This window comes from Lycium ferocissimum, chromosome 9 (assembly GCF_029784015.1).
Source record: "Lycium ferocissimum isolate CSIRO_LF1 chromosome 9, AGI_CSIRO_Lferr_CH_V1, whole genome shotgun sequence".
Lineage (NCBI taxonomy): Eukaryota > Viridiplantae > Streptophyta > Magnoliopsida > Solanales > Solanaceae > Lycium > Lycium ferocissimum.
In genome coordinates, this window is record NC_081350.1 from 19049803 (window position 1) to 19075250 (window position 25448).

Here is a 25448-nt window from a genome sequence, read left to right on the forward strand (position 1 = left end):
TTTTTCTTTTGTGCTTAAACTGTAAACCTACTCTTCCATAAAAAAAAGTCCAAATCCATTGACAGACACCTGTGGTCATCCACTTCTTTCACTTGAGCACCTAAAATGACCCTTGTTCCATTTAGACACTTCAGGTGGGTCATTCCTATTCCACTTAGACACTTTTTGCACCGTTATCGGAGCAAAACCAACACGAAAGGGGGCGCCACCTCATTGCACATTCAACCAGCCCAAAAGCCCCAATTTTTAATGGTCAAAACTCCACGAATTTACAAATTAGTGAATTTGCAATTAAAATGAGTTGGCAAAATTTAATTGAGTTGGCACAAGTTAAATGAGCTGACACAATTTAATTGGCCACTTAATTCACGTAGGAGATGACTGATGTTGGTTTTGCTCCGATAACGGTGCAAAAAGTGTCTAAGTGGAATAGGAATGGCCCACCTGAAGTGTCTAAATGGAACAAGGGCCACTTTAGGTGCTCAAGTGAAAGAAGTGGACGACCACAGGTGTTTGTCGATGGGTTTGGCCTAAAAAAAATCTGTTTGTAGGTGTTTTAAAGTCTCAAAGGTTGCTTGTTGGAAGTGTGTTTCCTCAAGACTTTGAGTGGTACACTAGGCTAGAGTTTGCTTAGTTGTATTAGTGTATGGGTGGCTAGTGTTAGTCACTGTGGTGAATTCTCAAAGGGTGCCTTTTAGTGGTACGTTAGGCTAGAGTTAGTCTATGAGTATTAGTTGAATTCTGTAAGGTTGCTTGTTGGAAGAGTATCTTCACAAGAACTATGAGTGGTACACTAGGCTAGAGTTAGTCTAGGTGTATTAGTGTGGTTGGCTAGGGGTAGTCAAGTGTGAGGGTTGCATAAGCATTATAGTAAGGGTGAGTGGTTATGGGAGTTAACTTCTAGCTTGCAATAGAGTTGTAACCTGAGTTTGCTCGATTAGTGGAGTTGAAATCCTATTGGGGTAGGTCGTGGTTTTTAATCCCTTGAGCAAGGAGTTTTTCACGTAAAAAATCTTATGTTATTCTCTTACTGCACTGTTTGAGGGAACTGGTAGTAACCACGTCTCTCTATATACTTTGTTTGGTGGACATGTAGCCTCTAGCAATCCTCTTCAGGGCTAGGCTAATGTTTTCACTATCAGAAAACTCGGTGACAGAGAGAATCCCACCTTTAGAACACTTACTTCATGTTGTTTCATAAACACAAGCCATGATGATGTTGTTCAGAGCCGGCTGAACCATAAGGCAGATAAGGCAATGGGTTAGGGCCTAATTATTTTGGGGCCCAAATATATTATCATATTTCATTTATGAGTTGAAGGTAGAGAGTATGCGGATGTATTTTTTTTTCCTCAAAGTAAAAGGTGAACAAAAAGTATCAAGTGATACTGTAAGTTTTTTATTTTACAATTTTTTTGCATATAATTTCATAATACACCAATGAGCATTTTGGTACTCAATAGTAAAATGGCAGAGCAAATGAAGAGAAAAAGTTGTGAAAAGCAAGTCATTGGTGGAGCTTACGAATTCCACTTGTCTAACACAGGGTGAGCCTTATGCACCGTACCTTTTGTTGGTTGTGTCTCACCCAAAGTAAAAAATTTCCCTTGATCACAAAAAATCTCATATAAGATTCTTATTCTTATTCTTATCAACTCCCTTATATTATCGTATGATTACAGAGTTAAATTAATTTAAGCCATTGGATTTATAGACATAGGGTTTGAATAATCTAAATAGTAATTTCAATAAAATAAATTTTGTTTTCTTTGTCATAATTAGTCTTTAGTCACTACATGGGTGAAATAAAAAATTACCATATATGATCTTCATAGTTTAGATCAAAATAAAACAACAAACATTATTCGAATTTTCTTGAAACCAACGAGTTGGGGAAATAGTACGGCTCAGATGAAGGGAGAACACGAGCTTGAAGAAGGGGCGTGTTACAAATTGGCTGAAGTGCAGGGAATAGAAGTTGTTAGTTGTGGTGGTTACAAAGCTTTGTTTAATTATGGAATAGCCTCTCTTTTATTATTATTTCCTATTTTGCTTTATTGCATTTTAGTCCCTACATCCCTTTTATTGTTAGTGGGGCCACATAATTTGCTAGGCCAGCTCAGCCAATTGTAAGCCTGAGTCTTGACATTTCCACTATATCACAAGTGTAACTCATCTCAAGGAGCATTATTGGTGAATTTTTTTTATACCTTTTCTTTTTCTGCAAATCATCATCATCTTTCTGCACTATGGTATCAGAGCACTTTCGTGCTCTGTGGCGTACGACGCTATAACTGGCGATTTGCAATAAGTTTTGAGTCTCTTGGATAAAGTGGTTGTGCAACAATATCAACTCGAACTGGTGCATGGACACTCCTTAAAGGAATTGAAGGAAGCAATGGGATCCAAGTGCAAAGTTGAAAAGGACAAGCAGTCGATTTCACTTAACAGAACCTCAAAGATGATCTATTCACCAACAATAGGATGGGGTAATTTATTAGGTATACAATGAAATCCCTCTTTAAGACCTTTATCGATCATTCTCAATATGATATCTAGAACCCTTCCGGATCTCACTACTAAAAAATTGTCAAAAACCAATGGAAAAAAACCGACGGTCCGTCGGTTTTTTTTATCCAATAATAATAAAAAATTAAAAAAATCGACTCAATTTTTTTAATTTAAAAAGAAATAATATAAATTTTATAAAAAAATCGATGCAGTGCATCGGTTTTTTTTTTTTTTTAAAATAAAAAACCGACGCAGTCCGTCGATTTTCTAGAAATTTTACAGAATTAATTTCCAGAAAACCGACGGACTGCGTCGGTTTTCTGGAAAATTTCCTGCATGCAATTGCTGCATTTTCTGCAGCCACACCTGCACAAAACCAATACAAAAACCAGCACCAAAACCTGCTCAAAACCAGCACTAAAATGCTCCAAATCAATTCTAAAAGAGCTACAACACATAAAATCACCCTAAGTAACAATCAAACACTATCTAAACACATCAAATACGATCTAAATAGACCTTCAAAGTTCAAAAATATTTAAATGTTCAACCAAAAGTACCATTAACTAGTTCTACATAGTTTTAACATAAGTCCATAAAGCATAAAACATAAGTCCATTATGAAATCCAAACTAAAACATAAGTCCCACGACTATATAAATGAACCCTAACCGCTTCCTAAGTTTCAAATACTTCTTACACCGGCAACGAGAACAAGCACACCTAATTACCCCTTCATTTTGAAAAGGGTGAAGTGACATTGTATGTGTGATAAACTTGTCAACAAATTTATCATGTACACCCACACGATCACTATTATTTATGTTATACATCCATATACGATCCATTAACAAAAATATACCCACAAATTATTGAGGTTATAGAAATATATTTTAACTTAAGGATTCTAACTTAAAATATAACTTAAGAAAACACAATCCAACCAATTCTAACTTTGAATTCTCAATAACAATTCTAACTTTAATAACTTTGGATTCTAACTTTAATATAACTTTTAAAAGCACAATCCCAACCAATTCTAACTTTGAATTCTCAATAACAATTCTAACTTTAATAACTTATGAATTCTAGCTTTAATTCTAAAAATTGATAAGTAAACCTAGTCAAATAAAGTCTACATTTTAGTTTAGAGTTTATAGAAATATTATGGCTTAACAATTCTAACTTTGAAAAGCACAATCACAACCAATTCTAACTTTGAAAAGCACAATCAATTCTACCTTTAATAACTTATGGATTCTAGCTTTATTTCTAAAAATTAAAAATTAAACCTAGTCAAATAAAGTCTACGTTTTAGTTTAGAGGTTATAGAAATATTATGACTTAACAATTCTAACTTTGAAAAAAGCACAATCGCAGCCAATTCTAACTTTGAATTCTCAATAACAATTCTAACTTTAATAACTTATGGATTCTAACTTTAATATAACTTGGAAAAGCACAATCCCAACCAATTCTAACTAAGCTAACACAAATACATTGACAATGAACATAAAAAATAGCACTATATATATATATATATATATATATATATATATATATATTCAACATCAATAATTTTTAAAAGCACAATCCCAACCAATTCTAACTTTGAATTCTCAATAACAATTCTAACTTTAATAACTTATGGATTCTAACTTTATTTCTAAAAATTAAAAAGTAAACCTAGTCAAATAAAGTCTACGTTTTATTTTAGAGGTTATAAAAATATTATGACTTAACAATTCTAAATTTGAAAAAAGCACGATCACTGCCAATTCTAACTTTGAATTCTCAATAACAATTCTAACTTTAATAACTTATGGATTCTAACTTTAATAACTTATGGATTCTAACTTCAATATAACTTTGAAAAGCACAATCCCAACCAATTCTAAAAGTTGAAAAGTAAATCTAGCCAAATAAAGTCTACATTTTAGTTTTGAGGTTATAGAAATATTATAACTCAACATTCTAACCTTTCTAACCTTGAAAAGCACAATCCCAACCAATTCTAACTTTGAATTCTCAATAACAATTCTAACTTTAATATCTTATGGATTCTAACTTTAATATAACTTTGAAAAGCACAATCCCAACCAATTCTAAAAATTGAAAAGTAAATCTAGTCAAATAAAGTCTACACTTTAGTTTTGAGGTTATAGAAATACTATAACTTAACAATTCTAACTTTGAAAAGTACAATCTCAACCAATTCTAATTTTGAATGCTCAATAAAAATTCTACTAACTTATGGATTCTAACAAATAGCACAATCCCAAAAAAAAAGAAAAAAAGAAAAGAAAAGTAAACTAGTCAAATAAAGTTTACATTTATTCACTAACAAAGCTAAATAGACTAACATTAGGCCTAAAATCTACAAATAAAACTAAGATTGAAAGAATTTTAAAAGCCCCCATTTAAAAAAACTACCTCAAATTACAAGTTAAAAACGGGGCTGGGGTAGGTGGGGTTGGGCTGCGCAGGTGGCGGCGGGTGGGCGGTGGCTAGCAGCAGGTGGCAGGCGTGGGCGGAGGGAGGTGGACGGCAGGTTAGGTTTTTTATTCTAGAGAGAAGTGGGTATTTCTTTTGGGGAAGATGGCAAATGATATGCCAAACCCGTTTCTATCATATTGTTAAAAAAAAAAAAAAACAACGGAAAAACCGACATGGTCCATCAGTTTTTTTAAAATATTGACCAGCCTTTGACCAAAAAAAGAAATTAAAAATCGATGTAGTCCGTCGGTTTCTTTAAAAAAAAATCGTTTATTAATATTTTAAAAAACCAAATGAATTATAAATTATTTAATATATTTTTAAAAATAAAACCGACGTTGTCCGTCTGTTTTTAATTAATTAATTTTTTTTTATAAAACTGACGTGGGACGTCGATTTTTGTAATTTTTTTTCCGGATAATTTCAAAATTCTGTGGGAAAAACCGACGTTGTCTGTTGGTTTTTTAATTAAAAAAATTAGAAATACACAAAACCGACGCACTGCATCGATTTTTCGTTGGTTTTTCTAAGCGACACAATCTGTCGATTTTTTGTCCGCCGAATTTTGGCAGTTTTTATTAGTCTTCAGCCATCAAGGGTGAATGCCACTCCTTAAAAATGCCCAATTTGACCATAATCCAGCTCCATTCAATTCAAATCCCAGTCACCTTAATCTGCCAATGAAACTGTGCCTTTAGTGCACAACTCAATTCCTGTCTCTCAATCCTTTTTCAAGCCAATCTCAGCTATTGGGCAATTGATTTTGAGATATTGAAATGATGCCAAATCTTTTGGGTCAAGGACATGATATTGAGCATTCTTGTTGACCTTAGCTAGGGGTATACAAAGCAAACCGACAAACCGCACCAAACCGATAAACCGAGTCAAACCGAGAAAAAAACCCGACTAGTGGTTTGGTTTGACTTGGTTTGGTGTTGGAAAAAAAAAACCCGACCATAATTTGTTTGGTTGTGTTTTAGCTAAAAAAAGTCAAACCGAACCAAACCGACCCGACATTACGTGTATTCGATTTTTAAAATATTTTATACATAAAAATATTTACTTGTAATGTAATTTGTAAATATTTCCTAAATGTTTTCATAGTTTTTTGTCTTTTATCATATTATTTTAAGCTTGAACTTAGAATTTTGAATGCCAATAAGTTTTATATCCCATGGATGTTAGTAACTCAAATAAATTCCAAATCAAAACCAACTCGACACTACTGCTAACAAAAGAAATTCAATTCTAATAGTAGGAATGACAGTAGTGTTGGATATCTATTCTTTAGTCTTGCATAATTGGTTTAGAGCGTAAAAATACATAGCTTAATTTTTTTCTTTGACAACAACAACAGCAGCAACATACCCAGTGAGTCCCAAAATGTGGGGTCTGGGGAGGGTAGATTGTACGCAGACCTTACCCCTACCTTAGGTAGGGAGGCTGTTTCCGGAAGACCCTTGGCTCAAGAAAAAGCATAGGAAAGGTTAGATATGGGTAAACAATTCAAAGCAATTATGAAAATGAAAACAACGAAAGTGAATAAGCCATGATAAACCATTCTGTGCAAACAGATGCTTGTAGAAATCAAAGGGCAAGAAACTATAGATCAATGCAACTACTCGCAAGAAAGGATAAACGTGACTACCTACAAACCTTCTACCCTAATCTGAGCCCTCCATACCCTCCTATCTAAGGTCATGTCCTCGGTAAGATGAAGATGCGCCATGTCCTGTCTAATCACCTCTCCCCAATACTTCTTCGGCCTACCTATACCTCTTCTGAAACCGTCTATTGCCAGCCTCTCGCACCTCCGCACTGGGGCATTTGTGTCTCTCCGCATCACTTGCCCAAACCATCTCAGCCCCGCTTCCCGCATCTTGTCCTCCACCGAGGCTACTCCTACCTTATTTCGGATAACTTCATTCCTAATCCTATCGCTCCTAGTGTTCCCACACATCCATCGTAGCATTCTCATTTCCGCCACTTTCATCTTCTGAACGTGAGACTTCTTGACTGGCCAACACTCCGCCCCATACAACATAGTCGGCCTAACCACCACTTTTTAGAACTTACCTTTGAGTTTTGGTGGCACCTTCTTGTCGCACAACACAGCCTCCATTTCATCCACCCTGCACCAATACGGTGTGTGACATCATCATCAATCTCCCTATTTTCTTGTATAATAGACCCAAGATACTTGAAACTAGCTATCTTTTGTATGACCTGGGTGCCAAGCTTCGCTTCCACGTCAGCCTCATGTACTATATCGCTGAACTTGCACTCCAAGTACTCTGTCTTGGTCCTACTCAACTTGAACCCTTTAGACTCTAGAGTTTGTCTCCAAACCTCCAGCTTAGCATTAACTCCGCTATGAATCTCGTCAATCAGGACTATGTCATTCGCGAATAGCATACACCATGGCACCTCACCTTGAATTTGCCGCGTTAATCCATCCATCACCAAGGAAAATAAAAATGGGCTAAGAGCTGATCCCTGGTGCAACCGCATCATAACAGGGAAGTGCTCCGAGTCTCCCCCCATAGTCCTTACCCTGGTCTTGGGCCTATCATACATGTCCTTGACCGCCCTACTGTACGCCACAGGTACATCTCTAGCCTCCAAGCATCTCCACAGAACCTCTCTCGGCACTTTGTCGTATGCCTTTTCTAGGTTGATGAACACTATGTGTAAGTCCCTCTTCCTCTCCCTATACTGCTCCACCAGTCTCCGTACAAGATGAATAGCTTCTGTGGTGAAGCGGCCCGGCATGAATCCGAACTGGTTCTCTGAAATGGACACGTCTCTCCGCACCCTCATCTCCACCACCCTTTCCCACACTTTCATAGTGTGGCTTAGCAGCTTGATCCCTCTATAGTTGTTGCAACTTTGAATGTCGCCCTTGTTCTTGTACAATGGAATCATTGTACTGCATCGCCATTCTTCGGGCATCTTAGCCGTCTTAAAGATGACATTAATTTTTTTTCTTTGACATGTAATTAATATTTATTAGCCATACTTATTTAGCATAACCTAGTATTTATATTAAAGTAATTTTGTTTATGGCTTATTAGTTAGCAATACTTATTTTAACCGATTTTATTATCTTTTTTGTTGAATATTTTAATACAATGTCATCACCCATCTCACATTTTGTGTTATTTTCTTAAGAAACACTTTAGTTATATAGTTGTATCTTACTAGGACTAAAGAAATATTTGAAGTAAAAGTCATATGATTTGTATGAAGACTTTTTTTGGAAAAAAAACCCGAAAAAATCGAATAACCCGAGAAAACCCTAAGTTGAAAAACCCGAATTTTATGGGTTTGGTTTATAATTAAAAAACTCGACGCATTTGGTATGGTTTGGTATTTGAAAAATTCGAACCAACCCGGCAAATGTACACCCCTAACCTTAGCCATTTATTTCTATACATCATTAATTCAAACTAAAATTAAAGATAAAGAGCGATTATCATTTTTATGAGTTGATGAGATTTAGGAACTTGGAAGCATCTGAATTTTAAATTGAGGTGTTATAATCTAAGTTATACAAAATGACAAAGTAATATCTTTTCTAATAAAAACTTGAAGCGGACAACCTTTTGTCGAGAGGTGATAAGAAACTAAGAGTAGAATGAAGCTGAAAATTGAGACAAAATGGATAATGATGATTGTGATATGAGTGAGGAAAAACACGAATTTGATCTTAAGGGGGATGATTTATTGAAATCATGATTAGAACACAATAACCAACGTATTAGATTAGGAATTTAACAATACCACACAAGTGCAAAACCTACTTCTCAGATATCATACGTTTTCAAACATAGATAAGAAATATTTTATGTTCAAATATATTCCCAGAACCAAATTTATAAGAAAGGCCTCCAAAACTTTAGTTCAAAACTTCAAATATATTGGAACATTAGGAGTATTAAGAGTTAAGACCAAATGTGGTGCTTCATAGGCGTATAGCTTGTTTGGTCAAACTATAGAAATTTATTTATTTTTTAAAGTATTTTTTTGGTCAAAATGGAAGAGTAATTTTTCAAAATAACAGTTTGTGTTTGGCTAATCAATTTCAAAAATACTCTTGACGATACTAGAGCAGTAACTTGTGAGGTCATTTGCACTTTTGTCCCTATTTTGTGTTGGCCTTTAATTTTTGTCGCTCATAATAAATAACTTTTTCGCGGGGTATAAATTTATATTTTCACATCATAATATCTTACAAGTTATGCCATTAAAGAACGTATGCATTGCTAAAGGGAAAAACTTAAAGACTGGTACATTTGAAGGCAAAAAATTAAACGAAAAACAACGCAAAATACCCCTAAAATGCAAAATGTTTACCCACTCATGCCGCCTCCTAAACTAATTTCACTTTTACCCAGCCGCCTAAAAAATTTAGCCGATTACCTCCTCGCCCAAAACTCTTCCTCCATGATACTATCTCAGTATATTTATATACCACGATGGTATTATGGAGGATTGAGAGAATGACTAAAGTAGTCCTCCATGATACCATCTCAATATATTTATATACCATGATGGTATCATAGGGGACTCAGACAATGTCTCATTAAAGGACTGAAGTAGTCCTCCAGAATACCATCTCAACATATGGAATATCATGATTGTCACGACCCGCCTAGAGGGCCGTGACGGGTACCCAGAGCTGGCTACCGAGCACCACACATCATGTTGCTATCGTCTTAACCTGTACACACATATATGCTCCATAAAACATGTACACATATCTACATATATAAGCACTCGCGGCAGCAAAAGAATAATATGCAGAATATACATCAGGAGTCACATAACCTCTGCTACCCACATATGAGTATCTACGAGCTTCTAACTGAAATTCTGAGGTCATGAAGATGGGACAGGACCCCATCATATCCAAATATATACACAAAAGAATATGTCAGAGACGGCACCTCCGGTCTATGGAAGTGCTCCGGTGCAAGCGGATCTGACTCCTAGGAAGCTAGGTCGTCTCCCTGTTCACCCGGGCATGAGCACACACTTCAAAGGAAAAGGATGTCAGTACGAACAATGTACTGAGTATGTAAGGCATGCATCATAAAGTAACAGGAGAACAAGAAGATAAAATAAAGATGAGAAGATAACTGGTGACTGCTTGCCTCTTAAGGCGGAGCCATGCATGCATATGCGCAAAATATCATATCATGTATTGCTGCGGAACGTGCAGCCCGATCTATATATCAATGTATTGCCGTGGAACGTACGGCCCGATCCATCACCCATATAGCCCGCGTCCGGGCATCCCGCTTCCGGGATGATGTCATAATATGCCAACTGATCAGGTGGCTATGCGTCTATAGCGCCTCACCTTTCCCCATATCCCCTGTATACATATATATACATATAATATACGTAGTATGCATGAGAGCCCAAATAAAAGTGCACTCTCTCGGAGTGACGTAAGGTCGTAAACCTCCAAGTTCCTTCTGGCGACATCATCATCATTAGTCGTGTCTTGGGCGACCCATGACGTAAACTGAGGCCATATGTTATATAGCTCACTCAGACATAAGCTGAAGCCATATGCTTTATAGCCTGAGGCCATATGTTATATAGCTCGCTCAGACACAAGCTGAGGCCATATGCTTTATAGCCCACTCAGTCACGTCATGAAATCACTTAGAATTTTTAGCTTGAAAATCTTTCGAATTGGAGTCATCGTAGGATTCCTCCGACACTATAGACTTCTGGCATTTCTAGGAGTAAAATATGGGGAATGACATGTATGGAACCAAAATACGGGGGGGGGGGGGGGGGGGGGGGTCATGCCTTGGAGAGGATAAGGGGATAGCCTTACATACCTTTGTATCTCCTTAACGACGTCGACTAAAAGCTTTCCTTCCGACTTACGATTTTACATACAAAGGGATTCGTACGAAGGTTAGATTGTTGAAGGCATACTTAAGCTTAAACTAAAGCGGATAAGGCTAACGAAAATTGGGCAGCATTTCGTTTGTTTCGACAACTTTCCCTTATATAACAAAACAACTCCCAAACAGTACAACGACATCCATAATATCATAATACGCAAATTCCCTCAAGTTAAATGTTATTCAATTTCCAAACTCATTTCCGGAATTCCCCATGACCATAACTGTAATACAACTTCATGCTTATCATTTACATAATACTCCCTCAACATCATTAATACCAGGAAATAATTGTAAAACTCACCTTTGTTCACGTAAAGATGGTCTTTGGATGAGAATACTTCACTTGAGAAGAACTTCACTTCAATACCGAAGAGATTTTCGACTTCTATTAACCCTTAGGAAGCATTCACACCTTTGATTCTACCGACTTTTGGTGTTTGATTCTTTAATTTCCCTTCTTGGATATGTGTTAATGTGATATGAGGAAAGTTCTAGAGGTTTAAAGAGTGTTGGAGAAATGAGAAGTGAGAAAAAGAAGGGAAAACCGTGCCTATATAAAAATTACACTCGGACCCGACCCGAAATATACGGTCCACTATACGGACCGTATAATTTATACGGTCCGTACATTGGACCGTATGTTTCCTCCAGAAGACCACCCCTCACTGGAAGGGTTCTACGGCCAGATATACGGGCCGTATAAAATATACGATCCGTATATATGACCGTATAATTCCCCAGTTTTTTCGATTTCATTCTCGTTGCTTCGTTTGATCTCAAATCCTTATGGAACCTTCTTGGTACTTGTATAACACTTCCTTAACGATCTAACGGAAATTATAACTCGTCCTCAAGACCTTACTAAATATTCGTTAGTTCGATAACCATGAAATCCTTCCCAAACATGACTTAAGCTTCGCTTTCATGACGAACCTAGTTTCGCCAAGCCCGATGACTTAAAAATCTTATCGTATATACCTTAAGGCTGCCAATCACCCTCTTGTAGTCATGAAGGTCTCGTGTCCGCCTTGACCGACGTCAGTCCATTCACGACGCAACGTCACGAAATTACCGAGGTGTAACAATGATGATAGCATGGAAGTCCGAGGAGTGTCTTATTCAAGGATTGAAGTAGTCCTCCATAATACCACCTCGCTATATCTATATAAGATGATGATATCATATAAATTTTCTTTTTAGGAAAGTGTGTTTTTTGAATAAATGCACATGGTTTTCTATGATACCATGTAAGTATATTATATATACTAAATGGGTTTCATAGAGGGCTGCTGAGTATTTTTGAAGAAATAAAAATCATCTGTGATTTTATCATGGTATATAAGAGACAGGGAAATACCATGTTGGGATCATAATTTTGGGGGCATTTCGGATAAATAGTTTTGGGGGCATGAAAATAAGAGGGTATGGGCGGGTAATTATTTTATTTTCAGGAAGCATCTACGTTTCCCCCCCAAAATTAAAGCCCAACTCGTTTGATGTGCAAGTCGTGCAATTTCTTCTAATTTTTGGAATTGGTCAAGGTTTCAAAAGTGCTTCTGGAGAAATTTAGCTTCTGAAAAACAACTTTGTTGCTACACAAAAGCACTTAGCTTTTCCAAAAATCTTGACCAAACACCTCAACTCTCTAAAATTCAAAAAATAAAAGAAAAGAAAATAAGCACTTTTGATTTCCCAAAAACTACCATCTCAAAGATATGGAATATATCATGATGGTATCATGGAAGACCGAGGAGTATCTTATTCAAGGATTGAAGCAGTCCTCCATAATACCACCTCACTATATGTATATAAGATGATGATATCATATAGATTTTCTTTTTAGGAAAGTGTGTTTTTTGAATAAATGGACATGATCTTCTATGATACCATGTCAATATATTATATATACTATATGGGTTTCATAGAGGGTTGATGAGTGTTTTTAAAAAAATTAAATAAAAGAAGTCATCTGTGATACTATCATGGTATATAAGAGACAGGGTGATACCATATTGGTATCATAATCTTGGGGGCATTTCGGATAAATAGTTTTGGGGCATGAAAGCAAAAGGGTATGGGCGGGTAATTATTTTGTTTTCAGGGAGCATCTACATTTCCCCCCCAAAATTAAAGCCTAGCCCGTTTGATCTGCAAGTCGTGCAATTTCTTCTAATTTTTGCAATTGGTTAAGATTTCAAAAGTGCTTCTGGAAAAATTTAGTCTGAAAAACAACTTTGTTGCTACTCGAAAGCACTTACCTTTTCCAAAAATCTTGGCCAAACACCTCAACTCTCTAAAATTAAAAAAAATAAAAGAAAAGAAAATAAACACGTTTGATTTCCCAAAAACTACTATCTCAACATATGGAATATATCATGATGGTATCATGGAAGACCGAGGAGTGTCTTATTCAAGGATTAAAGTAGTCCTCCATAATACCACCTCACTATATGTACGTAAGATGATGATATCATATAGATTTTCTTTCTAGGAAAGTGTGTTTTTTAATAAATGAACATTTTTTAATAAATGAACATGATCTTCTATGATATCATGTCAATATATTATATATACTATATGGGTTTCATAGAGGGCTAATGAGTATTTTTGAAGAAATAAAAGAAGTCATCTGTGATCCTATCATGGTATATAGGAGACATGGTAATACCATGTTGGTATCATAATTTTTGGGGCATTTCGCATAAATAGTTTTGTCGCATGAAAGTAAAAGGGTGTGGGCGGGTAATTATTTTGTTTTCAGGGAGCATCTACGTTTTCCCCCCAAAATTAAAGACCATCCCGTTTGATGTGCAAGTGGTGCAACTTCTTCTAATTTTTGCAATTGGTCAAGATTTCAAAAGTGCTTTTGGAGAAATTTAGTTTCGGAAAAACAACTTTGTTGCTAATCAAAAGCACTTATCTTTTACAAAAATCTTGGCCAAATATCTCAACTCTATAAAATTAAAAAAATAAAATAAAAGAAAATAAGCACTTTTGATTTCTCAAAAACTTGGTCAAACAAGTTTTTAACCGTCTAAAAGAGTCCTCAATATTTCTCCGACGGCTCTATAGGAACTTCCCCGTATTACCCTACCAAGATTTTGGTTCTTTGTGATAACATCTTAATACTAATAAGAATATCCCTATACCTGCCATGAGTGTACAATTTTTGTTACAAAAAAAAAAAAAAGAAAAAAAGAAAAAGAAAAGAAAACTACTTTTTTTTTTTTTTAAACAAAGAAAAGCAAATCATAATTACTAATACTAGTGTATCAACGAACTAAAAGATAAAATCAGTTTTTTAAATTAAATAGCTAATGTCATTGTAATTGTTCCTATTGAATACCGATAATAACGAAATCCTCAATGCATAGCCCGCAAACAACTCCTGCAACTCTTCATAGTATTGAATTCGTCCATATGCTATTTGTACATCATGTCATATGACCGTGAAAACATGGAATACTTTCAGCAACACTATGTCCTTTAAACAACATCCCTGGTGTTTGTAGTCCTCATTCATGGTCATTGTTGGCATCAGGGACCTGTTCATTTGAGATTCCATTGATATTCTGATGTATAGATAATTCATTAGGAGCATTTCTGCACATGGCTTTTTTCACCCATGCTAATTCAGATAGCAAGTTCTCTTTGATGCCATTCATCATCCTGTTGAACCTCAGTGCTAGTAGAACTATTCCATTCCCATTATTTATTAGTGCTTGAGAGTATTTATGACCACCATCAATTTCTCAACATAAAGTCGCACATCTTCATGATCAAGTTTTTCAGTTGCCACTACGTTGCCATCTCTAGTTCGTATAATTCCTTCTCCAAAAGGATGTACTTATCTAGCATAAAATTTCGACCATCCACCCGCATAAAACATGAGAAGCTGCCAGCATCAGGAAATGATGTGCCTCCTGAATCAGCACTCACTTTTTATAACTTTGTTATTATCAGTTATAGCCTCAGGATAACCTTGATTATCTTTTTCTATTAATCATCAGTTAAGACTGTGTATACACCACCCTCCTTAGGGTCCCACTTGTGAGATTACACTGTGTATATGTTGTTGTTGTTATTTTAAGATATATTGTGAGCTAGAAACATCAAAATCTTTTGAAACAACATATTTAAAAAAATTATAATTAAGGAATACAAGACTAAGTAAAAATTATATATTTTATATTTAGTTGTTTTAATATTAAAAAAGTTTAAAGTGGTCACGAACATCGACGAGTCAAGCTTAAGTTCATAAAGCCATTTTAATATTGCTTCACCTACCGTCCCTCATTATATTTGCAGCATACAAACAAGGATTATGCAACACCTTGTTTTCTTTATCCAATACTTTAACTCGAAAATGCCAGAGTGTTTCTCTAAGCTTTGATTGTAGCTCCCATATAATATTTATTATCCAACTCAATCCTTTATGCTGAATTGTAGAAATTGTTTGGTTAAATATATGAACACCTTAACACAATCCACTAAAGTAGTGGAGGGATGTAAATAATGCATGCCTAGTAAGTGAGGCACTATCAACTTTTCAGCTACTCAAACCTTAACCTTTATACAACTCAAGAAGTGTAGCTCAAAAAATGTGCCAAACAAATTCTTGTTCAAAAAAGCGTTGACACTTGGATTTTCTTTTTCCTTTTTGTAAAAGTTAGATTTAAGAATATCATTATTTCACCTGAAATGTTTCTCAAGCTAATATTTATATTTAAAATACTGAAGCTTAGTACTTGAAAATTGATCCAAACCAATATTTGCGACTACCAAAGTATTGCGTTTGAAATTTTAAAGAATATTTGATGTCCAAAAGGCCGAGTGCGCTTCCTCTGGTACTTTTTATTTGTTGTTTATGGTTTTGATAGACCCATTAACAAAATTATTTAATAACATTAATTATAAGGTTATTTGACTAAATTACTACTCCATCTTTTGGCTCCTCTCCATTACACTTTCTCTCCATTTTGTCAAGTACATACTTGGATGAATGACACCTGTATACATCATTTATTGCAATGAATATAAATTTGAAAGGGAAAAAGAACAATAGGCGTGCAATTTTTTTTTACATAGAACTAGAAAGCAATGGAGTAGTGGTAATTTACCCAACAAAACATTTACTTATTTTAAACTAGCACATCCCCAACTTTACAATATATTTCACGCTCAAATTAAATGGACTCACCTACTCCACTAAAACTTTGTCTATAAATTCAATCTTTGAGAACATTGCATAAGCAGCATCCCAAATCCAATCCAGTGTAAGAAGATCACTAATTTCTCCAATACAATGGCTTTCTCACAAATGCAAAAAAATTCAGCATTTTGTTTCCTCCTATGCATGGTGGTAATTTCATTTTCATCAGTACCACATGCAGAAGCTGCAATCTCATGCAACACAGTGTACTCTAAGCTAATGCCGTGCCTCAGCTACCTCATGAGGTAGCAAACGAGCGTCGCCCGGCTGGCGCTAGCGGGGATTAAGTCCTCTACACGACCGCTAGAACCACCGGCCACCGGCAGGTGTGTACTTTGAAATCAGGAGCGGCAAGTCTTGGCAGCAGTATTGATACTAACAAAGCCGAAACACTTCTTAGCAAATGTGGTGTCACTGTTCCTTACAAAGATTAGCCCCAACATTGGTAACTGCTCTACGATCGAATGGGGGAACTATTTTTATCACTCAATGTAAGATTTGCTCTCTAGTCTTGAAGAGCACTACTTTATGTCTATGATTGAATAATTTGGTTGAAGTGGCATGCATGTACTGGAGTTTTACGTATTTGGTGAATATATACAGTACCACTTCCTGATCGATATGTGCTCGTTTTGTCTCTCTATCTCATATTAATTTCTAGTCCTAAATTGGTAAAATCTAATAATTGATGAATTATTTGCTTCTTCAACCTCAAGTAGAAAATATATGTTAAATAAATACATTAAGATTAAAGAGAAGATTTAAATGTTTAATAAAGTATCAATGATAGAACATGTGAGGATTAATTGATTACTGAAATGGAGCATAACACCTTGGTTAATTTGTTTGATGCTGATCTGTGAAGGTGATTGGCAAGTAGATGGAGGGAGAACACATAGTAATATTGTAATTAAGTCAACACATAGTAATATTGTAATTAAGTCAACTTGCTCTGAAAAGAAGGAGCAAATAACATTTCGTAATTCCAAGGTATCATATAATGTATGTTATTAATCTTATTGAGAACCTCACAATCAAGTCAACCAATGTTTTAGCCATTTGAATCTTACTATTATGATTATTACATATCACTCCTTAAAAAGTCCAACGCCCTCACTACAGTTTACTTTTCTTGAAGATGTTTTATCTTTTTATTTCCCTACCACCTTTGCTAAATAACATTAGAACCACTTTGAATACTTAAACTGAAAACAACTCAACGAATTTCTCTCCTTTGTCATCCACCTTCCATTCGTTGAACTACATAAATTGTACAGTTTTATAATATTCTGATTAAACAAAATGAGAAAAGTTATATAGGCTAGGGCGCTCTTTAGGAAATAACAACAAACTAATTGCAAAATAATTTACCACTGGTGTGTTTTATTATCTCAGATACCCGTTTGATTTGGGGCTACATCAACTTAGATTCCTCTAAATTTGTAAATTTGCATTTTCACTTCCCTAAAACAACCCCTGCTTTACAAATTCTAAGCTTTGTTTCTGTCTAAGGTCCACTAAATGATGCGGCTGCAAATATTGAAGAAGAAAACTACAAAGAAAACTAAGTTAACTAGGGCAAAATAAGATAGAGTTATGTAATTGATATTGATAAGGCTAAACAGCCGGGTACTTGTACTACAAAAGCCCTGCAAAGGTGCTGACACTGTAACTAATTACTGGGCCCCTCATATAGAGGAATAAACAACTAAGGGGTCAATCTACAAATAACATAACTTAAACTATAAACTTATTTAGGGCTCAATTGTAACTCTGTAAAACTTAATATATCCAGACTCCTTAACTAACTTAACTGTCAAGTGCGACTCCTAATGCTCGATGTACAACTCCGCAAGCATTCGACTTCTTAACTCGTATCAGTTCTCCCTTGTTAAAATCTCCGTTGAACTCAAGCAAGGAAGGAAGGAAATCTGACCCCCAATGCATTATAATCTTCCCAAGTCGCTTCTACAGGTGTCAATTGATCCCATTGAATCAGCACTTGAGCCACTGCCTTATTTCCTTTTTGAACCGTATGCCTGTCCAAAAGTTGCTGAGGTTGTGGGCAATAGGGGCTGGCATGATTTAGGACAGAAGGGTGTGAAATATCTGATGGTAACTGATTGCATTTCTTTAATTGTGGGGGTAACTGGAGCCTATAAGCAACAGGTCTTGCTTTTTCCTTGATCAAGTAAGGCCCATAGTACTTAGCTGAAAGCTTATTGAAATAGTACAGTACCGTATGGTTACATCTCACCGAATTATCCAGATCCGTAATACGTTTGCTTGTTTTGCCATCTGGTGTTGATCTCTATTGAGGTGATGTTTTAATAGTTGTAACTTGAATTCTCTGGTAAGAAGGCTTCTGTCCACTTCATCAATAGCTGAGTCCCCTGCTGCTTATGGTAAATGAAGTGGAGGAGGTAGACCATAAAGTGCTTTAAGGGAGATGTTTGGATGGATGAGTGATGAGTGGTGTTATAACATCATTCAGCTGCAGACAAAAAGCTAGACCAATTTGTTTGAGAATCTGAAAAGAATCATCTGAGTTAAGTCTCCACACATCTATTCACCACCTCTGTCTGCCCATCTGTTTGGGGATGATAGGCAGTAGAGGTATTGAGTGTGACACCAAGCACAACTCTATCCATACTTAACTGGTGAAGATGGGATCCCTATCACTTATAATGTCCTCTGGCATTCCATTTAACTTATACACATTATTCATGAATAACTTAGCCACATCAGTAGCATATTATGGATTGGACAAGCTCATGAATTAGCATACTTTGTCAACCTGTTCACAATTACCCATATCACTATTTATCCTTTGGATTTAGGTAGACCATCAATAAAGTCCATACTAATGCTACTCCAAGCAGCAATTGGTACCTTGAGTGTTTGCAACAAGCCTGGATAAGAAGCATTATCATACTTGTGTCTTTGGCACACATCACATCCCTTTACATGTTCTTGGATATCATTTCTTAGTCCTTTCTAATAAAAAATAGCAGCCACCTTCCTATAAGTGTTTTCAATGCCAGGGTGACCACCTACAGGAGAATTGTGCCACAATTGGATAATATCCTTCCTCAGTTGCTTATTAGGACCCACTACCAGTCTATTGTTCTTCCTCAACTAATCATGCAAAAAAGTGTATCCTGATATTTCAGCCTTCTTATCTTTGATTGTTGTTATTGTTTCCTTAAGTGTCTTATCCAGTTCCCAATTATGTTTAATCATTTCCAACCAGTCAGTTCTGACTGTGGAGAGAGTGAGAGCAGCTAATTCTACCATAGGCAACCTAGACAAGGCATCAACTACCTTGTTTTCTTTGCCCTTTTTGTACTCAATAGAGAAATCATATTGCATAAGCTTTGTGATCCATTTGAGTTGTGATCTAATGTGTAACTTCTGCTCTAAAAGGAATTTTAGAGCCTTTTGGTCTGTTTTCACAATGAAAGATCTCCCAACTAAGTACTGGTTCCACTTGTTTACAGCCATCACTAATGCTAGTAGCTCTTTGTCATAGACTGAGAGAGTTTGGTGTTGCATCGATAATCCTTTACTTAAGTAAGAAATTGGTTGTCCTTTTTGCATAACTACAACTCCAATTCCTACATTGCAGTTTCAACCATGAATAGTAGTGAAAAATCTGGCAACACCAAAGCAGGTGCAGTGGTCAAGGCTGCTTTGAGCTTGTTGAAAGCTTCCTGAGCTGTTTTGGACCACACAAAACTATCCTTCTTGAGCAAATCTGTAAGTGGCTTATGATGACCCCATATCCTTTTATGAATCTCCTGTAATAGCCTGCTAATCCCAAGAATCCCCTCAGTTGCTTCAAAGTAACAGGTTTAGGCCATGATTTGACTGCTTTTATCTTCTTTGGGTCTGTAGAAACCCCTACAGTAGTGATATGTGCCCCCAAATACTCCACTCTTTTTGCTACAAATACACACTTGCTTCTTTTAGCAAACAACTGATGTTGGACCAATAGATCAAATATAGTTTTCAGACGTTGCAAGTGTTCCTCCAAGCTTTTACTGAACACCAAAATATCATCAAAAAACACAAGTATAAAGTTTCTCAAGTGTTTTTGAAAAATATGATTCATTAGCCCTTGAAAACTAGAAGGAGCATTAGTAAGGCCAAAAGGCATAACTAAATACTCATAGTGTCCAGAATGAGTCTTAAAAGCAATTTTAGGAACATCAGAAGGAGCCATTCTGATTTGGTGATATCTGTTACGGTTCGCTTTTACGCAGGTTAAAGCATAAAAGTTACTAAGAGGTTGTTGATGCTCCAATTGGATTTTAGTATTTTAGAGTTGCCACCTAATTTATTAAGGGAAGTTAGGAAAACTGGCTTTAAAGAGTTTTTCAAGCAAGCGAAAAGGTCTTATTGGACCAAAGTTCGAGGTAAGGGTTCTGGTGATCCCCTAGGGAAGGTTTTACGCACCCTAGTATTAAAGATCCGTAGAATACGGTTGACCTACGAGGTTTAATGTGTGATTTACTGTATTTATTTGCTTAAAAATATTTAGTTTTCCGCAAAAATGTCATTCATTTCTTTATCACAATTTAGGAAAAAATTGGCAAAAAGTCCCCTTATGAAAAGGGTTTTTGATTTCAAAATCCGCGTAAGTGTTCAACTCACTTTATTACCGGACTAGGACACACCCAAGATTTCTCTCAAGTAGAGTCACTACTATTCTAGTCCTAATAAAATGAGTTTAGTTCTTAAGGGTTTTATTATACGTATATATACAAAAGTATGGAGTATATCTCCGTGTATATATATATATATAAAAGGCAATACAATCTTTATTTATCCAAGTCCAATTTTATATCACTGAAGCCCGTTTCGATCAACCCATTTCTAAGTCCAAATCCAACTTAGTCTCAAAATCAGTCCAAACAAGTAAAATCTTATTTCAATCCAAATTTTAATGTTGAGCTTCTAGGCCCAAAGGCAGTCCCTTTTACAGATTTTCCAAGTCCATATTTAGCTTTTCCATCTCACGAAATATTTAAGTTTTTCATTGAAGTCTAATTTCAGTCTAGTCTAATGCTAAGGCCCAAATGGCAAAATAATTATACATTTTTGCCTTAGAAAGCAATCCATCGGTGAGCTTAAGGCCCAAAATTAAATTTGTTCTTGTTATTTCGTTTCCTTATTTTCACAAGGGGCGGAAGGCCCAAAAATACAAGTTAGTTTCATATTAATCACGCCCTCAAACCAGTTTTAAAATTTTGAAAGGGAAAACTTAATAAGAAGTTTAAATACTAATTTCATGCATGTGTTAGAGATTAGCCAATTTTTTGAAAATGATTCAGGTTAAAACATGTCCAAACAATTTTAATTTTTTAGAAAATGAGTCAAGTACCGATTATCATACTAGATTGAGGTTTACCCGTGTTTGAAAGTGTTTTTGAGCGTCTTCCTAAAATACTAAGTGTTTTCCTATGTTCTACACATACATAAGGGTTTCAATATTTTTTCAAGTGTTTACAATTACATACACATCTGACATATAAATGTAAAATGAGGGAGAAAGGAAGAGAATTAAGCTGGTGGGCCTACCCAAGCCCACCAGTATCCATTTTTACCCATGGATGGGCCTTCAATAATGTTAGCTTTCGTTTCTTCTTATTTTCGGACTCGATCAAGGAAAATGGTTGGGCCTCAGGTCCAACAAGCTTATGCAAGTAAGAATCGACCCGAGCAGAAATCCCATGCAACGCAAAGGGGGGAAAAGAAGGTAATGGTTAGAGAGTACCTAGGCCTTAACCACTAAATAAATAAGAACACTAAGAGGGTAACTATAAAGAAAAACTTAAACATGTTTCAGATGTATTTTCATGCTTAATGGACTGATCAGATAAGAAGATAAAGTGTAACGAGCCCAAATAAAACTTGGCTAGGATGAATAAGATGTCAGGCCCAACACATGGAAAAATAAAGCCTAAACGCAACAAACAAAATAAAGGCAAGTCTAAGTAGATTTTCAGTGCATAACTATCGGTTCTGAGACTAACATGGGGGGGGGGGGGGGGGGGGGGGTATACCACACCTATACCAAATATACTAATTCCCATATACCAAAGCATATAGAAACTGCATATACCCAATATATCTTAGCTGTATCCCTTGTATATTCAATTAGGAGCACCACACTTAAAATAAAATAAAAAGAAGGGGTTGTCATCATTCTCCACTCAGTATATCCCATTTTTATACAAATTCCCAGGTAAATACAAATTAAGAATTTCATGGAGAAGAGAAAAGGCAGTTAACTACTCAATTACAGTCACAAACATCAGCTAGGACCCTTTAATCATGATAGAATTCCCAAATTTTTGGAACAGATGACTGCGTATACTAGATGACCTATCCCTTATAATACAATTTATATACTAATGCTAAGTCAGCTGTTTAGGATAAAGTTTAAGAGAGAAAAGGTATCTATTCACCTACACATTTACTTTGTATATAGCAACAGACCAGATAATGTGAAGATATTTGACTTAGAGCCTGTTTGGATAGGCTTAAAAAAAGTAGCTTATAAGCTATTTCCAGCTTATAAGCTGCTTTAGATAAGCTAAGACAAATGGACCCAATTATTTTTTTGAGCTTATTTGAAGCACAAAATGGCTTTAAGCTGGCCAGCCAAACACTCAAAAAAGCTGAAAACAGCTTAGAAGCAACTTATAAGCTAATCCAAATGGGCTCTTTAATCAAATTCAAATAGTGTACTGGATTGATCCCTTTAAAATTTAACTAGTGATTAGTTGACTACTTAAGCTTTCATATTATCAAATGCAGGACTCCAACTATCATGTCAGTTTCAATAGTAAACCAGTGACTAAAACAAGTACCAAATAGGACTCAAGATCACAAAAATAGGACCAACCTTTCTTTAAAATCTGACAACACAACATAAGTGTGTAGATATGTAACGACCCGTTTGGTCCTTATAGTCTTTTAAGCATTTTCACCTTTTTTCTGAGCTTAGTTAGCTCATTTTGACCCGAGGGACTGTTGACACGCTCCCCGAGGTGTCTAGACTTGATTCAGGCTACTTTTTTTGAAAAATGGACTTTAAGCAAAAAAGAGTTGACCCACAGTTGACTTTTGGGTAAACGAAGCTTTTTTAGACTTCTGTCAATTTTCAGAGATCCGGATGGTCATTTATAACTTGTGTGTATATTTGTTTCAGTTCCCAATGCACTCGGATGCATTTTGAAACTTGGTTGGGAAATTGGAAATGAGGTACCCGGGGTTGACTCAGTCAACGAGACCTCTGTTGGAAATTTCGAGGCCACGAATGCATTCGTAGCGTATTTTTATGTAGGTCTATATGGTTTGTGAGCAGATGGCCTTGAGAGTGGTTCGGGATTTCGGTTGAGACTTAGGAAAATTATTGGGTTCTGGTAGCTGGTATCCGCCAATGCGGCACCAGTGCCGTCCCAGCGGCACCGCTTTTGGCCTAGACCGTCCCAACGGTCTGTTGGGCGCTATTGCGGCCCCGTTACCGCCGTGGCAGTAACGGGCCTGTTATTTCATTAAGTGTGTATTAAATAAGTCCTTAGTCTATCATTTATTCTTATTTCGAAAATTGAGCTCTTGGGGACTGTTTTAGAAGATTATTGGAGAGAACTCTTAGTGGTAAGTCTTGCTAATCCCTTTACTAATTCCTTGTTCCTAATCATCATAGATTCCTCCTTCCCTTAGTAATTTCTTAGGAATGGAAGATAAAGGTGGAGATAATGAATGTTCTACCTAGGCTAATTAATGATGAAATTGATGGAGTTTATGCTAGATTTTGATGAATCTAAGGTTATTGATAATTTATCTTCCATTATTAGAGTTGAATTCTTGAATCAAAGATTTAGGGTTTATACCCCAAATTGGGAGGTTTGCTTCAAATTCGAAACTGGGTGAATCCATGAGTTAAATCAGCAATTAGTTGTTGGGTTATGATCACCTAGTGCTTAATTTAATATTTTACCTCCGAATTTTCCATTTTGACCTTATTAGGCCTGTTTCCCCAATTTCTAGGGTTAGAATTGACCTAAATTGAATGATAGCAATATTAGTTTCGTTCTTCATGATTTCTAATCTAGATTTCGAATATGCCTAGACTTCATTGATCTTGAGGCTCAGCGGAAAGGCAAGGCAAAGGAGTGAGTTGTCGGTGTTTGTTGTTCGGCCATCCAGGTAGGTTATGGCTTACCTTTGGTGAGACTTCGTATAGCGAAGCATATATTTAGATTATATTGTCAGAGGAAACATGTAAACCTTCGGGTATGAAATTGGATTGGATATTGTTTTAGGTTGGGCCCTGTTGCGTGATTGGGGCTAGCCACCCCGTTGGGTTGTGATTTGATTGTTCTATTATATTGGCCTGATGCCATGTGTTTCTAGTAGATATTGGAATCTATCGTTCCTTCTTGATTATGATATTGTCGGTGTACCCGCTGTTGGTACTTGTGACACTGATTTATTGTTGGCGTCCCCCTTTGTTGGTACTTGTGATATTGAGCATGATTATTGATGTTGATACAAGCATTGCATGAACTATTATTCTTCATGATATACTGTTGAGACACTGTTGATACTTGATGAAACACTGTGATGAGAGCGGGCTCCGTTTTTAAATGAGAGTGACGTGAGAGTTCGATGTTCGATGTTAGTTCCGGAATCGTGGATTGAGTGATTGCATGGACTCCGCAGGTCCCCCAGGGTGGTGCCGGTGAGAACCCCCCCTCCCCCCCTCCGTGGGCAAATATTCGGGGTCTCGTCTGTCTTTTGGGCAAAGATCCGGGACGAGTGCCACTCAGGGACGCGAGTCACTTTGGGTTGTGCCACCAAGATGTCGATATTTCCGTCCGGAGTACATGTGTACATAGCATTTACATGGCATTGCATTGCATCCATACATTATTGCATTGCATTGCATGGCTTACATTGAGATATTTTGGTGTTGTATTTGTGATGTTGGATTCGGACTTGATATATTGAGACTTGGCACATTTGAGATTAGATGCTCTACTTAGACGATAACGTGTACTTGGCTTCGATTATGTTTGACTTATACTTGTTGGTTTATCTGCCTATTTTGCTTTATTGTCTGATTTATGTTAGCTATGCTTAGTCGGCCAATGATGCCCACCAGTACCGTTGTATTGTACTGACCTGCACTTGTTGCGTTCCTTTATGAATGCAGAGTATCAAGTTGGGTCTGCTTCCATCTCACGTGGTTGATCGTCGTCATCAGTATATCTGCGAGTTTCCAG